At 42.7% G+C, this 22,207-nt stretch overlaps 1 protein-coding gene across 4 annotated transcripts in view; it reads right to left on the reverse strand.

Annotated features, from left to right (window-relative positions):
- Positions 1–19,079, reverse strand: part of PDS5B (PDS5 cohesin associated factor B) — a 100,052-nt gene extending 80,973 nt beyond the window's left edge. For all 4 annotated transcript variants that reach the window (XM_072361590.1, XM_072361588.1, XM_072361589.1 and 1 more), the window contains exon 1: positions 18,911–19,079. The gene's annotated coding sequence lies outside the window, so the exon portion shown is untranslated. The remainder of the gene's footprint in view (positions 1–18,910) is intronic.
- Positions 19,080–22,207: the final 3,128 nt, after the last annotated feature.

Consider the following 22,207-nt stretch of genomic DNA (forward strand, 5'->3'; position numbering starts at 1 on the left):
CAGGAATTAAGGGAACTGGGGATCAAAACTTCCCCTTTCCAGTGGCAGACAGCTGACAGATCAGATCAACTTGGTGAAAATTTGATTAGAATATGGGGACATAGTTCCACTTAGAGCTCTAAGAAATAATTTAAGCCAAATTTGTACGTTATGGTCAAAGTTGAACTGCTTGGCTGACATGTCCTACTGACACACAAGCTTCCGGCAACCAAGCTCCAACATGGAACATTTGTATTTACATGGCAAGGTTTTGCAAGCAGAGGACTGCAGAACTGTCCTCTGTGAGATGAGATGGCTGCTCCCGCACTGGCTAGAGCCAGTTCCAAATGGAGCCCACCAGCCAGAACCACACCAAGCACTCACTCTGATGGCTTCACTGTGAGAGTGCGTTTAAAAAAGGGTAAAAACATCACCATGCAGCTGCTGCTGTGTGAGAGGTGTAAGGGATGGGGAAATCAGGAAGACAGGCAGCCCTACAGCCCCAAGGTCAGTGCAGAGGAGGACAAGAGGTGCTCCAGTTGTAGAGCACCAGCTTCGTGAAGCCCACACAAGGTCCATGCTGGAGCAGGCTGTAGCCCATGGGCACCACATAAGAGTGCATCTCCATGTGCAGAAGGGGCAGAAGCAGGCCCTGAGCCAGAGCTGCAGCCCACAGGGGACCCATGTTGATGGGTTTGTTCCTAGCAGGAATAGACTGCATGCGAGGAAAAGGGTGCACGTAGCTCAAAAAGAACTGCCATCAACGGGGAAAAAACCCACATTGGAGCAACTGAAAAAGGAGAGGAAGGAGCAGCAGAGACAAAGTATCACGAACAGACCATAACTCCTATTCCCATCTTCCTTGTAGCACTGGATGGGCCAGGTGTGGAAAGGAGGAAGAAGAGTTGGGAACAAAGGAATGAGTTTGAGACTGTAAGAAAGTGTGGGGGGTGGAAAGTGACATAGTTATGTCTATGTTTATCATCATTGTGCTCTATTTATAATTGGCAGACTTGGTTAAGTCTGGTTTGCCTACGACAGTAATTAGTCAGTGATCTCTCTGTCTTTATCTCAACCCATGAGTTTTCCATTCTTACTCTCTCCCCTGTTATGTTCAGGAAGGGGAGTGAGAGCACAGCATGGTGGGCAGCCAGCCAAGGTCAACCCACCACAACATCCTACACCATCAAGAAAGCAATTACTGGAAAGATTTTTCTTCCTCAAGAAATAAAAGTTGAACTGGAAATTATCAAAATGAACCACTCTGTTTAGTCAGAAAGAATGGTCAGCAGTTTTTAAATTAAAACCACTTTGATCAATTTGCCTTATCCAAGGAACTGACGCTGAAATTCACAAAGGCAGGACTTCTACCAATGCAGGGCAGCAGAGCCTTCTGGAGCACCACAGTATTGATCAGTTGGAGTTGCCATTCCATTGCAAGTTGAGATTCAGTAAACACATTACAAGTTGGATTTTTGGTAGGAACAGGTGTATGTAGGTGCATAACAACATATAAGGAAGCATATATACAAGAGAGGCAAGGGTTGTTTATGAGGGTGGAGAGTGATAGGACAAGGGGGAACGGTTTTAAACAGAGTGGGGGAGGTTTAGGTTAGATATCAGGAGGAATTTGTTCACACAGAGGTTGGTGACGCACTGGAACAGTGGGGCTCTGGGCAGCCTGGTCTGGTGGCTGGTGATGCTGCTCATAGCAGGGGGGCTGAAACTAGATGGTCATTGCTATCCTTTTCAACCCAGGCCATTCTGTGATTCTATATTCTGATTGAACCTCGTATTTTAAATGTGAACTACACTCCTAGCGCAGAAAGTAGTGGTACATTGGAGCTGAGGTGCTGGATGTTGCTTCTTTCAACACAGAGGCAACACTGCTACTATGACTCGGAAGACATAACATCAGGAAAACCATGAGCAAGTCTGAAGAAGCACACAGTAAAATGGGTTCATATACAAAATGCTAACAAGTTAAGAAGTGATTTTGCCCTTGCTGGGTACAGAGGGAAGAAAGGGAATATACAAGAAACAACTGCAAGAAAAGCAACAGAATTGACAAAATACACATTCTTTGCACGAGTATAACTGGAGAATTAAAGGATGGAAAAAACATTAAAAATTGAAGATGCATTCATGCATTTATTGCACATTGAAACGGGATGGATTAATCATCCATTTCCTGTGCGGAAAAAAAAGTTAAATCAAAAGATCACACAGTGCAAAATTATAAAAGCCAGCCAGTGTGTGTTTACAGAACAATTCATTACTCTGAACAGAATTCATTAGTAACAGGTGGCAGTGACAAAACGTGCTCAAACTCAAGTAACTGGAACAGAAATGCTTAGTTCCGTACAAGATGAGCAGGACGCTGCAGTTACCCAATTCCAGGTGAGCAACTTCACTGGCCATGATATTAAATATTAAGGAGTCTGATATTCAAATTGTTTCTATATTGGTAAAAGATTAAATACTATAATCTAAATACATATACTCCACTATCTCAACATCACAAACCAGATTACACACGTGCAAAAAAAAAGCCTGGATTGACATCCTGCATTTTGCAATATATGTTACAAATCAATAAATATCATTACAGAACATCAAATAAATAATCTAAAAGGTGGATTTAAACCGCATTCAACTTAATTGTGTTTTGTTTGGATGACATTTTATACTGTCTATGGTGGTTTAATTCACTGTGCTAATCATTAAATAAACTACGCCTCAACACACATGAAGTCACACGTCAACAGTACTTTTACAGGGATCCATACGTGTCTAAATCTTAATCCTCCAAGTATTTTCATACATACCTAATCCAAGAGAAGAATCGTGAATCCAGCTTTAGCAAATTTGCCTGCATACAAGTCTGTCTACTGCCTTACTGTTCAAGCCTCCCAAAATTCAGAACTCAAAACCATAATAGCAGGATCACAGACTAGTTTGGGGTGGAAAGGACCTTTAAACCATCTCGTTCTAACCGCCTGCTATAGGCAGGGACACCTCCCTCTAGACCAGGTTGCTCAAAACCCTATCCAGCGCAACTCTGAGAACCTCTAGGGAGGGGGGCACCCACAGCCTCACTGATCAATGATAATGAAGTTGGTGACATCTTCATAACTTTCAAGAAAAAGTGAACAGTCACCAACCCATTCTCTACAATCCCACAGTAACCTCACCCCTTCACAGGCTACTCCACCAGGAAGACAAAAAGGATTTAGTATTAAATCCCAAGAACGTTTTCTCTTCATTGTTTCACAGAATATTATGTGGAAGTCGGAACTTTTCCATCCCGTAATCCATAACAGAGTTCACTCCATAGCTCCGTTCCTCCATTAGCATGCCATTTCTGTTGACTATTTCTCTATTTTTGCACCCTCAGTAGTTATCATCCCTGCACGAATAAAAACAGGTCACTACAAATGCTTTAAAAGCAGTAGCTTCATTTCAGCAACACAGTATGTGTGAAGAAAGTGGCCAAGGGGTAATTTGCAGAGAAGATACAAAGTATTCTGAAGAGATTAACCCACAACATGAACAAATGGAAGAGGCAGACATGTTTCTCTCTAGCAGGGTTATTAATATTAAACACGAATATTTTAATGTTTTAAGTCATTTACTGAAAAACTGTTACATCCTGTTAAAGTCCTGCTATGCAGAACTGATTGACAACAACTGACCAAGGTGAGCCGTGACTTGTCAGGCACTTATATTATTTCAGTGCCACTATATTAAAACTATTACCATAATAAATCTTCGACTGAGGAGTTCTAACTCCACTATAAAAAGCGACTCCAAGCTGAATCTTGGCAGATACTTTTCGTCTTCAAGTAAAACAGAAAACTGAAACAAGTCTGCTCACATAAATTCACTTATATTTTCATCGGATTTGTTGAGGTATGTCCGCAAGAATACACTGCATTCTCTTTTAAAAATATGCTACAGTATTCACTTATCTACTATTAAATCAAGATACTAGTATTAGTCACAATACTGAGAAAACGTTCAGTCCTGATTTCTGTAAAGCAGCACTACACATAGTAAGGACTGACACAGGAAGAATTTACAGAAGCCATTAATTAACACCCTTCAGGAACGATGAACCACATTGCAAGACTGAAGCAACACACCCAGCAGGAAAGTGATATGAAAAGTACCAGGCTTCCTTGATGGAATATCCATTAGTGGCAATCTGTTGACAGTCTATACTTAGGTAATAATGCTTGCTTAAGCTAGGAAGCACTGCGCTTTTCAACCTTATGTTAGAAAACAGAGTGAAAAGTGTTAAGTTTCTTTATCCACAAAGTGTTTACCTAATAAGTTACTCAGAGAGTGGTCAGGCACTGGAATGGCTGCCCAGGGAGGTGGTGGAGTTGCCATCCCTGGCAGTGTTCAAGAGGCATCTGGATGAGGAGCTATGAGAGATGGTTTAGTGGCTTGTGGTAGCAATGGTGATGGGACGGTGGTTGGACTGGATGATCTTGTAGGTCCTTTCCAACCGTGTGATTCTATGAGTAGGTGTGCAGGTAATAAGTGCAAGAGGAAGTACTTTCACTATGCACAGAGATTTGGAGGATTCAAGAAAAAAAAATATATATACTGACTTTGGTACCATGGCTTCTTTTTAAGTACACTGGAAACCTGCAAGCCGTTTGTACACAGATGATCAAAAGGTAACTTGCTATTTCTGCAGGTGAGATTAGTCAAAATGCATTTTTAGCTAGAGGTCTCCCAGAGAACAGCACACAGTACTCCATACTGAGGTACCTCAGCATACAGTTCTCCCCAGTGGTGTTACAGAGACCTGCAGCTTCCACAGATACAAAAGCAAACCAACTTGTAGATTTCAGCATTAGAGATGTGATAAAAAGCACAGGGTGTTGTTTTTCTGTTGTTTGATTTTATTTTATTTTTTAAAAAAACATTAGGAAAACGGTATTTTTAGTGACATAAAACAAGGTTTCAAAAGTTATTTTCAAAAGGGGATTTCAGCTTTCTCGTGCTCGTAGCCAAGATGAAGTAGATGAACTGTAAGTATTAAGTTTACAGTTCTTAATCTCAATGCATGGCTGTGGGACAAGAAATGACGATGAGATATGAATGGACTGCAAAATATTCTGACAGAGAAAGGAAAAGTAAAAATGGAGCTAAAGGAAAATGGAGTAAGAACAATATTGTATTTGTAGCACAAAATGGAAAAGAGCGTTGACCAACAAAATCAGCTACTAAAACAGACACCTGCAAGGTATTTGTCAGTCAAATATTTGGGAAAATATCAAACCTCACTGCATTTTAAGGGGTCATCTTATTAAAGTCTACTATATAAAGAATTTTAAAAAAGAAGTGTATAAAAAGCAGACTGACCAAACTCCTCTGTGCAACCTTTAATGCAAAGCATGGGATTCTACAAGGAAATGACAGCGGAACTACAATAAAAAAGTAAAAGTACAAAAAGAAACAACAACATACCAAGTACAACAAGCCACTCAAATGGGTTTTAACTTAAATTTGTTTGGACAAGATCGTGGCAGTTTTTACCTAACACATACTTCAAGCTTCTTGACAGGTAGACATAATTTATTTTGCTCTAGGAAAACACAGTGCCTTAAAATAATGGGAAAAAATAAATGCAAAGAGGCAAGATGGCACTACAGTCAGGAAATGAGGAATGCAGTTCTCATGTAAACCAGCTTGGATGTAGGGGATTTCGTAGAAAGATAACACTTCCTGTGGGTAGGAGAAGCAGGAGAGTGGGGGAAAGGTAACAGAGGTAAATAAGTCTGAGAAAGGAACAAAACCTTTAATAACCTTGTCACCTTAACATTCAAATGATGAAATATTTTCACATGCTAAACGTCACTGAAATACAATGAAGTTTTACTAAATGAAGTTCATAAAGAAAGACTGCTAACACCTCTCATCAAGTTTTGATAGTGTCCATTCACACACACACTCGTACATATGTACCTTTAGCCACCTCAGCTTTGACCAACTTGGAATGATATAGGTGATACAGCCCATGTAAAGGGTTTTTGCTTGACTGCTAAAAGGTTCGGTCATATCCAACAATGCATCCAACACAAAATAAACTCAACTCTACAAACCTGACAGAGCTGTCTAAAGTGCTGATTTCCCCATCCTATAAAACACAAATAGGAATTCAGGACAAAAAAACTGCAGAATAAACACACTCTCTACAGATAATTTACTTTCATAATCATAGGATGGTTTGTATTGGAAGGGACCATTACAGGGGCATCCACAACCTCACTGGGCAACCCATTCCAGTGTCTCAACACCTTCACAGTAAAGAATTCCTTCCTAATATCTAGTCTAAATTTACCCTCTTCCATTTTAAGGCCATTTTCCCTCATGCTGTCACTACATGCCATTCTAAAAAGTCCCTCCCCAGCTTGCCTGTAGGCCCCCTACCAGTACTGGAAGGCAGCTAGAGATAAACTCAGAGATAAAACCTACAGAATTGTCTTTATTATGTTCATGCCTTAACAATCTCCATGCTTCAGGATGATTTGAATAGGATTTAGGAAAGAATGCATTCAGAAAAGTACCTAGTGTCTATGTTAAGAGCCTGGTCTAAGCAAGATTAAAATGGAAGTTAACATATTGACTTGAGAAATCTCGCATCCTTACTACTGTTATGACTACAGAAGATGAACTCACCCATACAGAAGGCTCAAACTAATCAGCACTAAGCTGAAGGGAGAATGTCTGTGTAAAGGTCTATTTTTTTTTTAGAAATACAGAGGAGATCTGAGAATTCAATATAATAATTTAATTATTACAAAGGACATTGTGGGAGAATTATGCAAGATCACAAAGTTCACTCAAGACTATTGTATCTACCAGTGGCATGACTCATTTCACACATACCTTATCTTGACATAAGCTTTACTTGTGAACTGCTTTCTACTGCTATACACATGCAACCTGCAAACATCCATTCATACAATGACTATCATTCCTTGTATCTAGCAGCTTAAGGCATCACATCACTGATTCTGGACAGCAGCAATTATTATTCCAGCAGCTGTTGAGAGCAACATCTGAAGTAACCACGGAAATTGAAGCCACTTTGGTCACACAGAAGCCGCAGACTTTGGGGTGAAGAAATTCATTTTACATTCATTTTTCAGTATATGTCCACCTTGAGATTCACTTGGTTTCTTTAGGGGAATGCCTTTGATATGCCATTTCTGGTGCTGATAGGAAATCTGACATATTGGTGCTTCAAATACTTCAGGACACACTTGCAATCCTGCTTCCATCCCTGGAAAAATGGGGAGATTAATCCAGCAAATTGTCAGTATCAGTGGAAAAAAATAAGCAAAAATGTTCTGAAAATCATCAGGCATTTTTCATGGTGAACACCAGTATATGGACCGTTTGCAGAACAGACACTTCTTCGTTTCCACCACCTGAAACTACCATAACCCCATGTGTACTCTACAAGTCTACCGCACTAAGGAGAAGCACCGAAATCTGTCCATATGAGCCCCCTCATGATCTAATACGGTTAGTATTATTTAGTGCTCTTTGTGGGAAAACTGATACAAAATTACAAAGTTTCTGCCCTGCTGTTCAGAAAGCCATACGCTCTCATCTGCATAAACAGAACTACTCTACAGTGCATTTACTTTGGATGTGGGTTATTTGCCAACCTATGCGTGTATGACAAAACTTAAGTAAGGAATTACACAAGATAGGATTCTGTCAATGTTCAGAGACAACAAATGATTATTATATATGATAGAGGCAAACAGAACAAAATAAAGCTACCATTCTGAAAGGCAGAAACTGAAAACTGATGTAATTTGATTTGAAGGTTTATACAAGTTCAACATTTCAATAGCGGGCAAAAACCACACCAAAAGCACAAAGCAATTTGGACTTTGAGACTGTTTTTCCTCTATTTGAATGGAAGAAACATTTTCATATTACTATGCAATTTCAAATAATCACTTTTTAAAATTCTACAAAGTAATCACAGTCCTCAGGAAATAGGAGTAACATTCAAAGAGCATTAAGTCTAGAAATGAAGTCAGAATAAGAGCCAAACAAAGATAGCTATTGTTACAAAGCAAAACAAACTAAAGAAAAAAGATCAGAATAACTGCATTTTAATAGCTAAAAATTAAAAGCAAGTACTGCTGTATTTTAATGACTAAGTATCAAGACAATATTGAAACAGACCAAAGTCAGCTGCATAGCCATTTCTGAAAGAAGGTGAAACTTAACTCCCCTGGCAATTGGTAACACCTTTATTCAACCAGATGTGACTCTGCCTATGTTAAGAACTTTCCATTTTCAAACCAAAGCATTATACAGACACTATCTTAAAATCCATGAAACTGTGCAATACCCAAAGCTCTCTAGAGGTATTTAAAAGTTAAGATGCAGTACACTATTAGATTAAGTTACGGTACTCCCTATATTTTCTTGTAATAATGCAAAGTGGGAAAAAGAATACTGAGCAGATGCACAACTTGGAGAGAAGACTAAGTTTAGAAAAGAAATCTGCATTCTAGAAGAAAACTTTTAAATAGAGGGATAAATGCAACTTAGAAGAACATCGGATCACTCTGGCATTGTTTGATCAGCCTACAATAAAACATTCTGTATTTTTTTCCCCTCACGCTTAGAATCAGGTATTATGAAAGTAATTGGAAAGTGTGGTTAATGAGGAGATGGATAGGGTTTTCTTCAGTGAAATACTGGAAGAGGAAAAAGAGAAATATTTTTAAGTACAAGGACTGCATTTGAACTGCTAAGCAAGAATCTATGCTGCAGACCTGAGAGAAAATCACTGTTAGGGAAAAAAAAAGGTGGAGAGAGAAACATAGAAAATCATTACAAGTTCACATACCAGTGCTATGAAATTACACCACAATACCCAACAAACTGGTACAGACTTTCTTGGCATACTACATTCAACTACAGATAGCTATGAGAATTAACAGGAACGAGTACCAATAAAGTCTACCATATCACAAGAGCATAGCAGAAGAAGAGTCGAGAAGAGAAAGAGAGAAGAGGCAGAAAGCACTGTAAATGCTGGAAGACACCAACAACCCCCAGGAAAAAAACATTAGAAAAAGTTGAGATGATTTAGAAAACTGATAACTAGAAGAGGACTTAAAGGCTTTTTTAACTGAGGTTTTGGAACAACTTTCTGATCATTAATTAAAGACTGAGGAGAAGTACCTAAATCAAACAGAACACAATTCCGTCAATACAGAAAGGAAACGCATCTACTTGGCTATGTGAGCATCTAGTTGAAAAACAAGCCTTTCCCTGCTCAAAATTTTCCTAGGACTGCTAAGAATTGTCTTTGAATGTCTTTAAAGTGGCATTCCGAAGAACTGCGAAGAACTGACATCGAGCCTAAGCAAACTGGTATTTCACAATACCACTACTTCATAGGCATGATCTTGGTACAGTCCTGCTATAGAGGGGGAACTTCTTTAAGATTCCATAAGGCAAGAATTGCTTTCTTCCTCCAGCGTTTGGAAAGGAATGGGGGTGGGGTGTTTACCTTTACAACTATTTCCAAAACACTGTAACGACACAGTCATAAAAGCCCCATATTTTGAACTACTGAGATATGCTACTTTATAAAGCTAACATTTTTAGTACTTATACATCAGGGGAGAAAAGAAAACATGCAAAAGTGTCACAGGTGCCATTGGGAAAATAAGGGGAACGTGACAGAAATCAGATGATAACTACAACAGACATTAGGAACAAATTAAATTTAATCACCACATTACCCCTTTGGAGGGAACAGAGCTTGGTATCATTTTACCACTTAGTTGGCAAAAAATGCCTTATAGAGCCTTACCATTAAAGGCTTAGTACTTCCAAAAGCATTAATACGAGCATTAATACATGAAGTATAACAACTTCTTGTGAACTGCTGCAGATACAACAAACACAAAATTGCTTTGGTAACAAGTCAGACCTTGTACATATAAACAAGACTCCCTCCCATTCCTAACCTAGTATGTAACAATTAATAACATAAATCAATCCAAACGCTTAGCACCTTAATACAGATGATTCAATCACAAATACTAAGGAACAAGGAAAAAAAAAAAAGCAGTAGCAGGGTGATTTGAATTGTGAGACCCAACAGACAGCACTTGTAGCCTACTGATGTTGTGAGCCCATTCCTAGTCAATATGAATTATAAACATTTATACCGGGGCTGCATGCTGAAATCTTAGTACCAGAACAGCACTCAGCTGCTGTTTTCCAAGTAGAAGCTGCCTACCCCAAAGGCTTGTATCAGTTCTGCTTCTCCTGAAGACTGTGGAAGAACCCATAATTCTGTCTATAAAATACCAACAAAAGAAAGAATTGCTTCTGCCAGGTGAACTAAGTGCCCTAGTGATGGCTTATTAAGACTAAGGAACTAGAAGAAACCTTAAGTGTAGGAGTTAAGTCATCTGCTATTACACATGAACATACCTGTAAGATCACTGTAAAGAAAAAAAAACATACCCTGAAGACTTCTGATGTTTTAACCAGCAAAGTCTAGCTTTAACGTCTATCTCTATGCTCAACCAACAAGTAACTTTCTTCATCAATAATCTACTGAATTCTGTAATTCCTTTCAAAACTGGTATTCATCCCTACCTAATTTTACACTGAGGGTTCATGTTTTTACAGATTCAGAGAGCAGCTGATGCTGGAGGGAACCTGGAGGTCCCCTTGCCCAGTCCTGCTCCTGTGTGCCCAGAGCAATGTCCCAGGGGTTCTGGGAGACCCCCAAGGTCTCCACTGCACAGCCTCTGGGCAGCCTGTGTCAGCGCTCCATCACCTGCATAGCACAGAAGTGCTTCTGGTGTTCAGAGGGAACCCTGCACTCCAGTTGGTGCCTACTGCCTCTTGCCCCTCTACTGGGTACAACTGACAGAGCCTGGCTCCAGCCTCTTCACACTCTTGCTTCCGGAATTTATATTCATAGATCCCTTTGAATCCTAACTTTGGTACTGTTTGTATGCATTATTACAGCTACTCCAGCCTTCTTCGTTGGAAGTACTTAAAACTCTGCAGTTTCTGTCTTCCTTTTAAAATTAATCCTTAGTATTTATTTATCCTCCAGTTGGAGCTCATTTCATGCACAATCGCTGCATTACTTTCTTACAATAACCCATCCAATAAAGACACAAATCTACCCAGAATAGAAACCCGATGTAAGTCACTCCACAAGTAACGCCTCCTATTTACTTCTATGGAAACTACAAAGACACAAAGAGCACAGTAATGCTTTTTGATAGCTACAAAATACTACTTTTCAACACAGTCACCGTCATGGGACAGAATATTGGCGAGAAGGTTCAACCTCTACTGCCATACCACCAACGTCTGCCTCTGACATCATGAGGCAACACCATAAATTAGGAGGCATTGCTTTCAGAGCAGCCCTCATACAACAGCATTGACACACACAAGCACACACAGAAAAGCAGCTTGCCACAGCCTCCAAACACATAAAACACTCCTAACTAAAATACACACACTCATGCACTATGCTCTGTAAACAGGAATAGATAAGATAGATTAGTAGATCACAGTAGATAACTCAATAGAAACTAACATTCATCTTATAAATTTTGTTCTAATAACAAAACAATTCATTTTGAAGTCTTCATAAATAGCTATAATTGCTTATGCTGTCCATGACTGTAAGCATACAAGCAAGGTATGACAGTTGTGAGAGTTTCTGCTTAGTTCTTCAGGTACACAAACTGTTCGTGTGCACATTCCAGGTTCCTGACTCCTGCTTCCTCATTACTTACTCTCAAGTTAGAAAGTTAATGTAACCAAATCTTGACACTATCAAACATTTCTGGCAAATCCTTTTGACAACTGGATCCATTGCTAATCCACCTGTCTGCACACAGCCAGAAATCACCATTTCTTCAATAGAAAAAGCTGGAGTTGTCCACGCTGCACCCAGATTCTCAAGGACAGGCTGTATTAAGTCTGAGACAAAAATACTCAAAAAACACCCCTGTTTATGATAGAAACGGGTGAGATATGGATACATTTACCAACAAGTCATTTCAGGCTAATGAAGAAGCAGCTCAGGTGTCCTGGGGAAGGCAGAAAGAACCCAGAACCACAGTTGACTGTGGGGGGGGAAAAAAAAAGCAACAAAAACTAAAAAATGCATTGCAGTTTAGGAATCTTGAGGCTAGAAGTCATTTGCCAAACAAGTGAAGAGGAAGTAGGATTTACTGGACAGTGAAGTATTAATCAGAAGCACAAACCAGGCAGAGAAGTTATGAGGGAGATCTCAGCAGAAAGGTCAGCTGCAAGGAAAGGGAAAGAAAAACAAAACAGAAGAAACAGATCCCATGGAACTCAACCCCTTGCAGGGCCCCCAGTACAAAGTAGAATCATGTATGTTACATTGTTCTACTGTCAATAACAAGTATTGCAAGAATCCCCAGGAAAGCACTCATCTCGTCACACAAAACACTCGTTAGCAGACAATAAAGCATTACTGTTAATAGCTTTCCATTAATTTAATTAGTACGAGCTACACATAGCTAAAGGTTACAATCTCGTGACTCATAAGAGCACATCCATACAGTACATTTCTTTACTAAATTGGCTTATAAAGGAATAACGGAAGCCTGGTGTTAGAAGGGTTCGTCTGCAAAGCAAGTTTTTAAGAGTTAGAAAACAAGAGAATCAAGATTCTGATAGGGTACTAAAAAGAATACACACAAAGGAGGTGATCTACCTGATCCTTCACTATATTTCTCCACCTCACCACTTCTTTCCGTGCCAAAAGCAAAGAAGCAGTTCAGTTTTTCTCCTCGTCATTTCACATGCCCCATAGTACACTTTATTTAAACCACACTCTGAAGAGACTCAGCTTCCTACAGGACTCCTGCATAGGACCAACCAATGTAAAATCAGCAGACAATAAAAAATAACTTATTTTTGCAACACCTTAATGAAACAGGGATTACTTCGTTTTATAGATGACTAACCTGAGAGGCAGAAGGAATGTTCAGAGCTGTCCACCAGCTTTGCCTGTACAGAGAAACTGAGTCCACAACTTTCAAACTATGCCATAATACCAAACACCACAAAAATCAGGATCTACAGCTCATCTCCCAGGAAATCAAAACGCTACTAATGAGCACTAGGGAAAAGTTTGGTTTAAACAGACTTATTCTTGCAACACAATAAACTGATAAAAAGAAAGAATCCCTCTGTTTCAAAGTGACATTCAATCACTCTAATCACTCAATACACTTTCTTGTCAATTCATTTCACATTTTCCAGCTTTTGGAATATACGACAGCCAACTCTAATACGCAGCTCAAATTCATAGAATGGTTTGGGTTGGAAGGGACGTTTAAGACCATCTAGTTCCAGTCCCCTGCTATAGGCAGGGGTTATAGATGAGGTTGCTCAAAGCCTGGCCTTGAATGCCTGCAGGGATGGGGACATCCACAGCCTCACTGGGCAACCTGTTCCACTGTCTCACCACCCTCACCATGAAGAATTTCTTCCTAATATCTAGTCTACATCTACCCTCTTCCAGTTTAAAGCCATTTCCCCTTGTCTTATCGCTACATGCCCTTCTAAGAAGTTCCTCCCCAACTTTCCCGTACATTTCTAAACATAACTAAATAAATACATACATTCCTAAATATAACTAAGGATTTCCATAACGTGCTTAAGAGTACAAAGATAAATTAGAATTGTGTCTTGTACTTTCAAAATAAACCTGAATATTGTTTACATTGCATAGAGAAATGCATTCACAAGACAAAGTGGACAATGACCCATAAAGAAATAAAAAGTTACTCTAAAAGTACTCACACATAATACTGCAGGAAGGACCCTATGGAGAGTTTATCATAGGCAACATTTGTAACAGGAAGAAGACATTCAAAATGTTCCACATTCTCAGAGCACTCTCATTACCACTGAGCACAGAATATTTATTTCAGAAAACTGTATATGCATGGCAATCTCCATTCTTAATTCCCTCAATTACGGATACGCTCCAGAGAACCATGGACTGCATAATCTAAGCTGGGCAAAGTGAAGGGAAATGAGTCTGTCTCTTAATATCACTCTGAAAAACTCCTTCAACACCTTTTAAAAGATACATAATTGGCTAATTCATTCATTTCCTCTACTTCCAAGAACCAAGAAAGAAAAGTGTTACAGCCTTATTCTGACTAGTTCATACTCCCAACAGCAAGAAAACCCAACGTGAACTTTGTTATAAACCATGAATGAGGTGCCCACGACTTGCCTGTTCCCCTTTGGAAAGCCTTGAGTAGCACATGGGAAGTCTGCATTGTCCCAGACAGCAGCTTTCACAAACCGATGCTACAAAAGCTGCAGCCTCTTCTATCCACTTTGCTTCTGTGCACAGGAAGCCATAACAAACTACACACAATGTTTCATACTGAACTGTCAAACAAAGCAATTACCCAAGACAGTATCACACCTAAAGATAGATGGCAGGGCTACGCTGGTTATTTTCCCAACAACACCTTACAAATTTGAAGTAGTTAGATGCAGAAAAATCAATCCTCTGGGGACAATTAAAAATAATAATAACAACAACAATAATCCATAAAGCAATCTGCTCACACGTCCTAAGTAACAGCAACACATCTCAACTCCTTATTTGCGATAAGAGCAGAAACCTAGCAAACACATTGCCAAAAAGGACTTCCCAGAAATCTGATTGTCTTTACAGCAACTCCATATTCAAGTGACAAAGCATTACTAACAGAAACAGCTGAATTTGAGGCGACACAAAGAATACACACACAGTTAGGAGAGATTTTGTTTTGTTCTGAGTCTTCATTCAGAGTAAATTCATCTGTGCTCAGCACGAATAACAGTTTTTGGGGTTTTTTTCCTCCTCCTAAGACTTCCAGAATCCCAATTCTTGATGTCAAATTGATGTCAATGTGGGTACACCAGGGATGCCTCACAGATAACCAGAGGCTGCTTTGAAAGAAGCTGTGGACAACTGATGAGTAAACTTACACAAAAGCTGGAAAATCTCACTCAGCAGTCACTTTTGAGGTGCCTAACAATTAGGCTCTAGCTGGATCTAGTGCTCTTTAACAGAGCTATGAAATGCAGTCTAGGTGACAAAAGCAGTTAAGACAAAAACATTTTTTAACTGCTAACTTAATTTAGTCCGTTAAAAAAATACAGAAGCGAAGCATCTTGTTTCAGCAGAAACAGCACCTACCAGGATTCCTAATTAAGTCAGAGAAAAAGTACAGAGTTCGGACTGTCTGGAATTGATCTCCCAAGAACAGGGTATAAATTAGAAAACCCCAGATGGGGTCCTGATCCCTGGTTACGGTACTACCATACAAATGGTGACAGACACAAGATGATTAGTACAAACATGTCCATCTGTTCCCAATGAGGTATGGGGTTTGGTTGTTGTTTTTTTTTTTTTCTTTTTTAAATCATCTTTTGAGCCATATTAGTGCTGAAATTGTCATGAAGTACAATAACAGAGCTAAATATTGGATAGTATAAAACAAGGATAATGCTACAGAATGTCTTCCAGTGCGTGGAACAACATGAAAAAGCGAATTCCATTGATGGGAATCAAGCAATGGGGGTTCTAACCTTCAGATTCCACTCCAAGGACCATAAATTCCCCCATACTTTAGAGAAAGTAGGAGAGCAGTACATGCAGAGATAGTAATCATCTATAAAAGTTTACCCCTCCGCCCTTATTAAGAAACAGTGTTAAAACAGTCGTTGTGTTTCATTGAATTGTTTTGAGCTACACATATCATGGTAATTACTGACAGTAATAGCACCGCATGACGGAATCTCAAGTGTCCTGGGTCTATTTTGCTTACTCAGCAAACCACTAACCTGCAAAAACAAAGTTTATTTCCATTTACACACTGCCCTTCTGATGTATTTTACATATCAGACTGAAGAATAAGAAAATAATGAAGTTTTCTGGGAGACTACATTCAACTGAAGATATCACCAATGGAAGAGCTCGGCTTACACATGTACAGTTTCTACTTTCAAATGAGAGCAAAGAAGTTTTGCTTTGGCTTTACTGCTTTGTTTAAAGCACATGTATTGCAATTCTTCAAAAGCTTGCACGCAATTCCTTCCAGGATCCATCAGTGGTGTTTAACTAGTCCAAAGAATACCACAAAACAGGACAAGCCAACCCAACACTTCCCCACCATGGATGGTGACTCAAGTTTTTTCAGGTTTCCTCACTTCTCCCCTACCAGCTAGTTCCACAACTGACCAAAAGCCTCCAATATTTCCTCAGTCTTTCTTTCAGCTTGCGATATCAGTATTTCATTCTAAGATCAAAAACACCACGACTGTAGCAACTTGTAACAAGTATGACACGCTGTCCTACCACTCATCGGTACCAGACACCAGGACATGCATCATTTGGTTCTAATAAGGGAACATGCCTGAAGGAAAAGAAAAAATACTACATAAAGAAAGCTCAAATACATACCTCTCTCTAAGTAACATTAGAGCAGAAGGAAATCTGAATGAAACTGTTAGGGAAAAATAATTAGTCCCGTTTATACCATATTTCCCTTTATTTTCCACCTTACGTGCTTGTAGTGCTCAGCTCCACATTTTCTCATTCATTGTCCCCCTGCCACCTACCCATGTTCAACAAGTAGCCTGTATCACCTCTTCCAAACACAGACTTCAAGAAAAAGCATTAATTTACTCCAACAACCTTTAAATGAAGATCCCTCACTAAGAGGCTCCTAAAAATACTCATAGAAACTTTTACTGCTCCATACAAATATAAACTGTGCATCTTAAGAAAGAATGAGAGGGGAAAGAAAAGTATAATTTGAGAGCCCGGTAGGTAGCAAATGATCTCAAAAGAAAAAGCATCTCTTAGGATCTGCAGGAGGTAACACAGCTTCCTGCTCAAAGCTAAAATTGGATAATGCCCGTGGTCATGTCCATTTCTCATGACAGTGCCTTCCTGAACGCTAGCAGTAACTTTTTTAATATCTTTAATTACACCTTAATAATAATTTAGCTGACTTGCTCAATCTAAGTCCATAAGTAAGCCTGCTAGAAACACTCCGAAGCCAATAGTTACACAGCACACATTAAAACAACTCAGCAGCACACAAGCACTACAGACATACAACTTTCCATTTTAATTTACTTAGCTGTTCCACCAAAACAATACTAGCCTGCATAGGTAGCACAGACAACACAAGAAAAACATGGACAATTAATAATGCATAAGAACTTAGAACAAAATGCAATCACCCCCTACATCACAGCAAAGTACAGCCCTACTTCAAACGCAGACACAAGATGTCACACAAGTACCAAACTACTTCCTCCAGCAGCGCACGCTTTCACATGGAGGTGATGCACGCACCTCAGTTCAACTATCCTCAGCTGTCCATCACTCCCTGCTTTCTTTTAGGGCAATCTAAGCATAACAAATTCTGCTGCTTCATGTCTTTTCATGCAAGTAGATAGCACCTAGAGCACATCTATATGGCATTCAAAAGGCAGCAAGCAAAAATTCTATCAACTAAAAACAAAAGTATTCCTATAGTTTGAAAGGGGAAAAACCTGAAGGAATGCATGTCATCTTACCTCCTTCCCACAATGCGATCTGACAGCCGTTTTCAGCTATAAAGCCACACGAATGTTAATCGCCCCTTCCTTCTATTCCATTTCCCGCAAAGAGAAATCAATTACAGCCCAGCACCTACCCGTCGAGCACAAAACAAAGAGCAACACGAACATACTTGGGCAGTTGTGCTAAGGCAGGCAGCACCGCCTAGCCGGGCGATCGCGGCTCTCAGCGCTCGTGCAGGCAGTGAAAAGTCAGAAGGCTCGCACAGCCAAACCCGGCTCTGGAGGAGCGAGTCCGCTGCAGTTCAGTTCCCCAGGATTGTTCACCATCATTAATTGTTGATTTGTTTTGAAGAAGAGATAGTGATTTATTTGCAGCGGGATGAAGTTACAGACCTAGATTCCTGACCAGAGGCTCTCAACGTAAACAATGCACAACCTATAAATTAACCATTCTCCATCTGGCGATTCCGATGTAAAATTCATAGTTTTTCACCTCACGGGCAGCGCCAGCCCCCTCCTACACACACACACACTCTTCCCTCTCGATGGCTTTCTAACAGAGCTTAATGCAAAGGGGGAGGGAAAAGGAAGAAATTTAAGAAAAAAAAAAAAAAAAAAAAAAAAGAAAGAAAGAAAAAAGAAAGAAAAAGAAAAAAAAAAAAAAAAAAGAGAAAAGAAAAGAAGAAGAAAAAAAAAACAGCCAGGATGAAAGGACCGGGCTGGCACAAGTAGGTACCCACCGAGCCGAGGTCCGCGCGGCTGACGAGGGCGGTGAAGGGGGGACCCAAAAGGCCGAGGGGGGGATCTCCGCCGAGCGCCGGAGCCGCGGGCGCAGCCCGAGCAGGCGGCGAGGGGCAGGGAGGGGACAGCCGGCCTCCCGCCGCCATCCCCCGCCGGGCCACCCGGGGAGGGCGCGGAAGGCACCGGAGGGGACCCCAGGCCCCAGCGCACCCCGGCCAAGGTCACCCCCCCGCAGGGCCCCGCCGCGCCCCGGGGGCTAGAGAGGGTGTGGGGGGGGGAGGGGGTAGGAAGGGGGCGGCAAATTTAATTTGCGACGGCGGCCACGGGGAAGGGGGGAGGGGAGCGGCCCCGCGGACGGCTGAGGGGGATGGGGGGGGGGGTTCGGCCGCGGGGAGCCCTCGCCCCGCTCCTCCTCAGGCGCTGCCCGCGGAGCGCGGTCCGAGCTGCCGCCCCCCGCCGCGGAGAAGGGAAAATGGAGCGGTGCACGGGGTGGGGGTGCAAGCGGTCGCCGAGCCGGGCTCCTTACCCCGCCGCAGCCGCCTCTCCTCGCTGGTCCCAGGCGGGTCCGCTCCGCGCTGCCGCTGCTCCGGGCTCGGAGAGGAGCTGCCGCCGTCGCCGCAGCCAATCGCCTCTAACCCCCTCCCCTTCCGCAGCTCGCCCCGGTCCCCCAGTCGGCTTCAAAATGGCGCCAACTTGTCTCCGGCTGCTCCAATGGAACCGCGGGGGAAGAGAGCGGGCCCAGAGCCGGGCAGCGGCGGGGCAGCAGCGCCCCCTGCCGGCCGCTTCCTCCGCTGCTCCGCCGGCCCGCGCGGCGCTAACAGCCCCGGCCCCACCGCGCTCCGCCCGCAGGACAGAGCGGCGGGGAAGCCCCGGAGCCGTTGTGCGGCCCGAGGCGGCCCGTGACCCCCCGGAGGCGCTCAGCACGGCGCTCGGGAGTCCCGGCTAAAGGCAGGCGAGTGGAGTTTGGAAACCGACCCGGGGTTTCCAGGGCCCCGAGCGGCTCCCGCGGGGGCACCGCGGGCAGGGCTCGAGCCACGGCCCCAACGGAGAGCTCCGCTGTGTGTGACGAGCCATCGTTTGGTGATCGCTGTGTAATATGAAACTAATGAAATCGGTGTTTTCCACGGACCGTGAAAGAATCGGTTTAAAACCGTAAGCGGTAAAGTCCCTTCGCTGTGGGGAAAGCGCAGAAAAAGCAGCGGCACCGCACAGCAAACACTTCGGTTTGGCTTCAGCGAGCACAACGGCTTCACAGGCACCCTGACAGGAAAACGTGAACCGAACGGTGATGCAATTCTCCCCGCTGCTACAGATGCTGCACTTAGGAATGACGCACGGAAAGAAAGCAGAAGTGCTGTGCGGAGTGTTGAGATCCCCAGCAGAGCCACTGGGACCGGCCCGGGGCTGTGTGTGCTGCGGGGTACCAGCGGTTAAGGACTGCTGCGGCTGAGCTGCTCTCACTGGTGCTCTTCACTGAGCTCCCTGGAGCTCCTGGCCATGCCAGCACACTGCCAGCAGCTCGGCTTCTTTTCATTCACATTTTAAGCTCAGATCCTCATCGCTGCCACACTCTGTTTGCAGACATTTTTATTGCGGAGGGGTTAAGGCAGCACCTCACGCTCCGAGTCCCATATGGACGTCTGGGACTGAGTGCTGGGAGGGAGAACGCGCTCAGAAAGGCCACGGTCTGGTCTTCATCCGGACCGCTTTAGCATTTCGGAACTCAGCCTTCTGGAGAAAACGCTCCCTTCCTCCTTTCTTAGTTGTCTTACATCTGACAGAACCGGGACACCGCCTCCAGCAGCGCGTTCCGTTCCGTCCCGAGCTCCCTCATCCCAACGGCAGTACCGCCCTCAGCCCTCACGGGGGAGCCCGTTTGACACCGCTCCGCCACTCTCCAGCCTCCCGCCGCTCCCGGGGTCGGTTGGCGCTCAGGGAGGTGACAGCGGCCGTGCCGCGGCCGTTGGGCCGTCAGGAGGCGCCGCGAGGCCACGGTTCGGGCACAGGAGTAGCAGGGCAGCCCGAGAGAGGAGATTCTTCCCTGCTCCCGTCACGTAGATGGGCGCGTCACACGGCGGGTTCTTCAGAAAGTGCGTTTGGAAAGTGTTATGGGCCGATATTGGACGTGAAGGAGGGTAAAACCAAAACCCAGACCTCCTGCAGTCAGAATCATGGAATCATTAAGGCTGGAGAAGACTTCTAAGATCATCCAGTCCAACCGCCAGCACACCGCACCATGCCCACTGCCCACGTCCCTCAGTGCCACACCACACGGTTCCTGAACCATGCCTCAGGGACGGTGACTGCACCACCTCCCTGGCAGCTGTGCCACCACATCACCGCTCCTTCTGGGAAGGATCTTTTCCTCATATACAGCCTGAAATGCCACATCTCACAAGGGTGACTGGTAGCACACTTGTTTTTACTGGTTCTGCCACCATCTAAAAGTGCAGACAAAAGTAAAGGTAAATGTATGATACTACAGAAACTTGAGAAAGATTAAAAATACCTGCACAAAGCAGCAGTTTACAGCATGACATACTGAAAGCCAGCACCACACAGCTCTCAGAACCAGGTCTTTTACACAGCATGTGTTTGTCAAAGGCGCTGTTGACATCTCGATGTTCCAGGGATGATGATGGAAATCCCAAAGACGATCCTTCAGAGCAACATTCTCCTCACAGCTGTCTACAAAAACGTGGTGTGAAAGCTGCACAGTACAAAGGACAGGGATGGCATATACTCACCTATTCCCCTTAGAACCTCTTTATGGACCCGTTGTCTACCTTTATGTGTCCTTGATGCCGCGTATTTTCCAGCCTGCTTAGGCAGCAGATTCCCAAAGCTCACTGCACACCGGGCTAAGAACTGTATTCTGCATTCAGCTTAAGTAGAGCTTTCCTCAACTGTAAAATCTGATTGTATCTTTCAGCACTGTCTTATAAACAAAATCCAAGCCACTTTGAGTCTTTCCCTGTAACAACTGTCAATGTAACACCACCATAAGAAGATTCACTGAACATTTTTGCTGAGTCTCATAAATCATTATAGTAATACTGAGGCATCTGCACATATGAATCTCTGCATTTTTTGCCTTTTGGTCCCTCCGTTGCTTTCACTCATTAACATGAAGTAGAGAATGGCATGAAGACATTCCAATTTTAAGGTATTTCAGTACAGGCTGTGGATGCCCCCTCCACGGAGGCATTCAAGGCTAGGCTGGATGGGGCTGTGAGCAACCTGGTCTAGGGAGAGGTGTCCCTGCATATAGCAGGGGGCTAGAACAGGATTATCTTTAAGGTCCTTTCCAACCAAAACCATACCATCTGTAACAGAATAGAACACTAGTTTACAAGTCATAGCTTTGTTTAATGAAGAACTGTAATTTATACCTACAGGACTAATGGATTGGGGATCTTGGGAAGAAAGCTGACAGCTGAGAAATAGCATAGACTTTCAAGACACCTCAGCACAGCACGCCACTGTGGGATGAAGGAAAGTTGCAAGGAACTTGGCCTTAGAAAGGCTTGGTGCTGTAGATCTTAGCAATCCCTTCTGATTTGTCACAGTGAAATATTAAAATTGCTTGACACAATAATTGCATAGTCAAAGGGAAAAAAAAAGAGAAAATTCAGAAAAAAATCTTTATTATTATTCAGAAGGGAGGGAGCTGCACAGCAGAGACCCAGAAGTCCTGCTTTTGATAGCAAAACATTAATTGTTCTACCCAATTCCATATCTACAGACTGCCTCAGAGTAACTGTTGAGCAAATCCCTCCATGCAGATATCACCGCAGTCTGAAAAAGGACCAGCAGAACTCAC

This window comes from Excalfactoria chinensis, chromosome 1 (genome assembly GCF_039878825.1).
Source record: "Excalfactoria chinensis isolate bCotChi1 chromosome 1, bCotChi1.hap2, whole genome shotgun sequence".
Lineage (NCBI taxonomy): Eukaryota > Metazoa > Chordata > Aves > Galliformes > Phasianidae > Excalfactoria > Excalfactoria chinensis.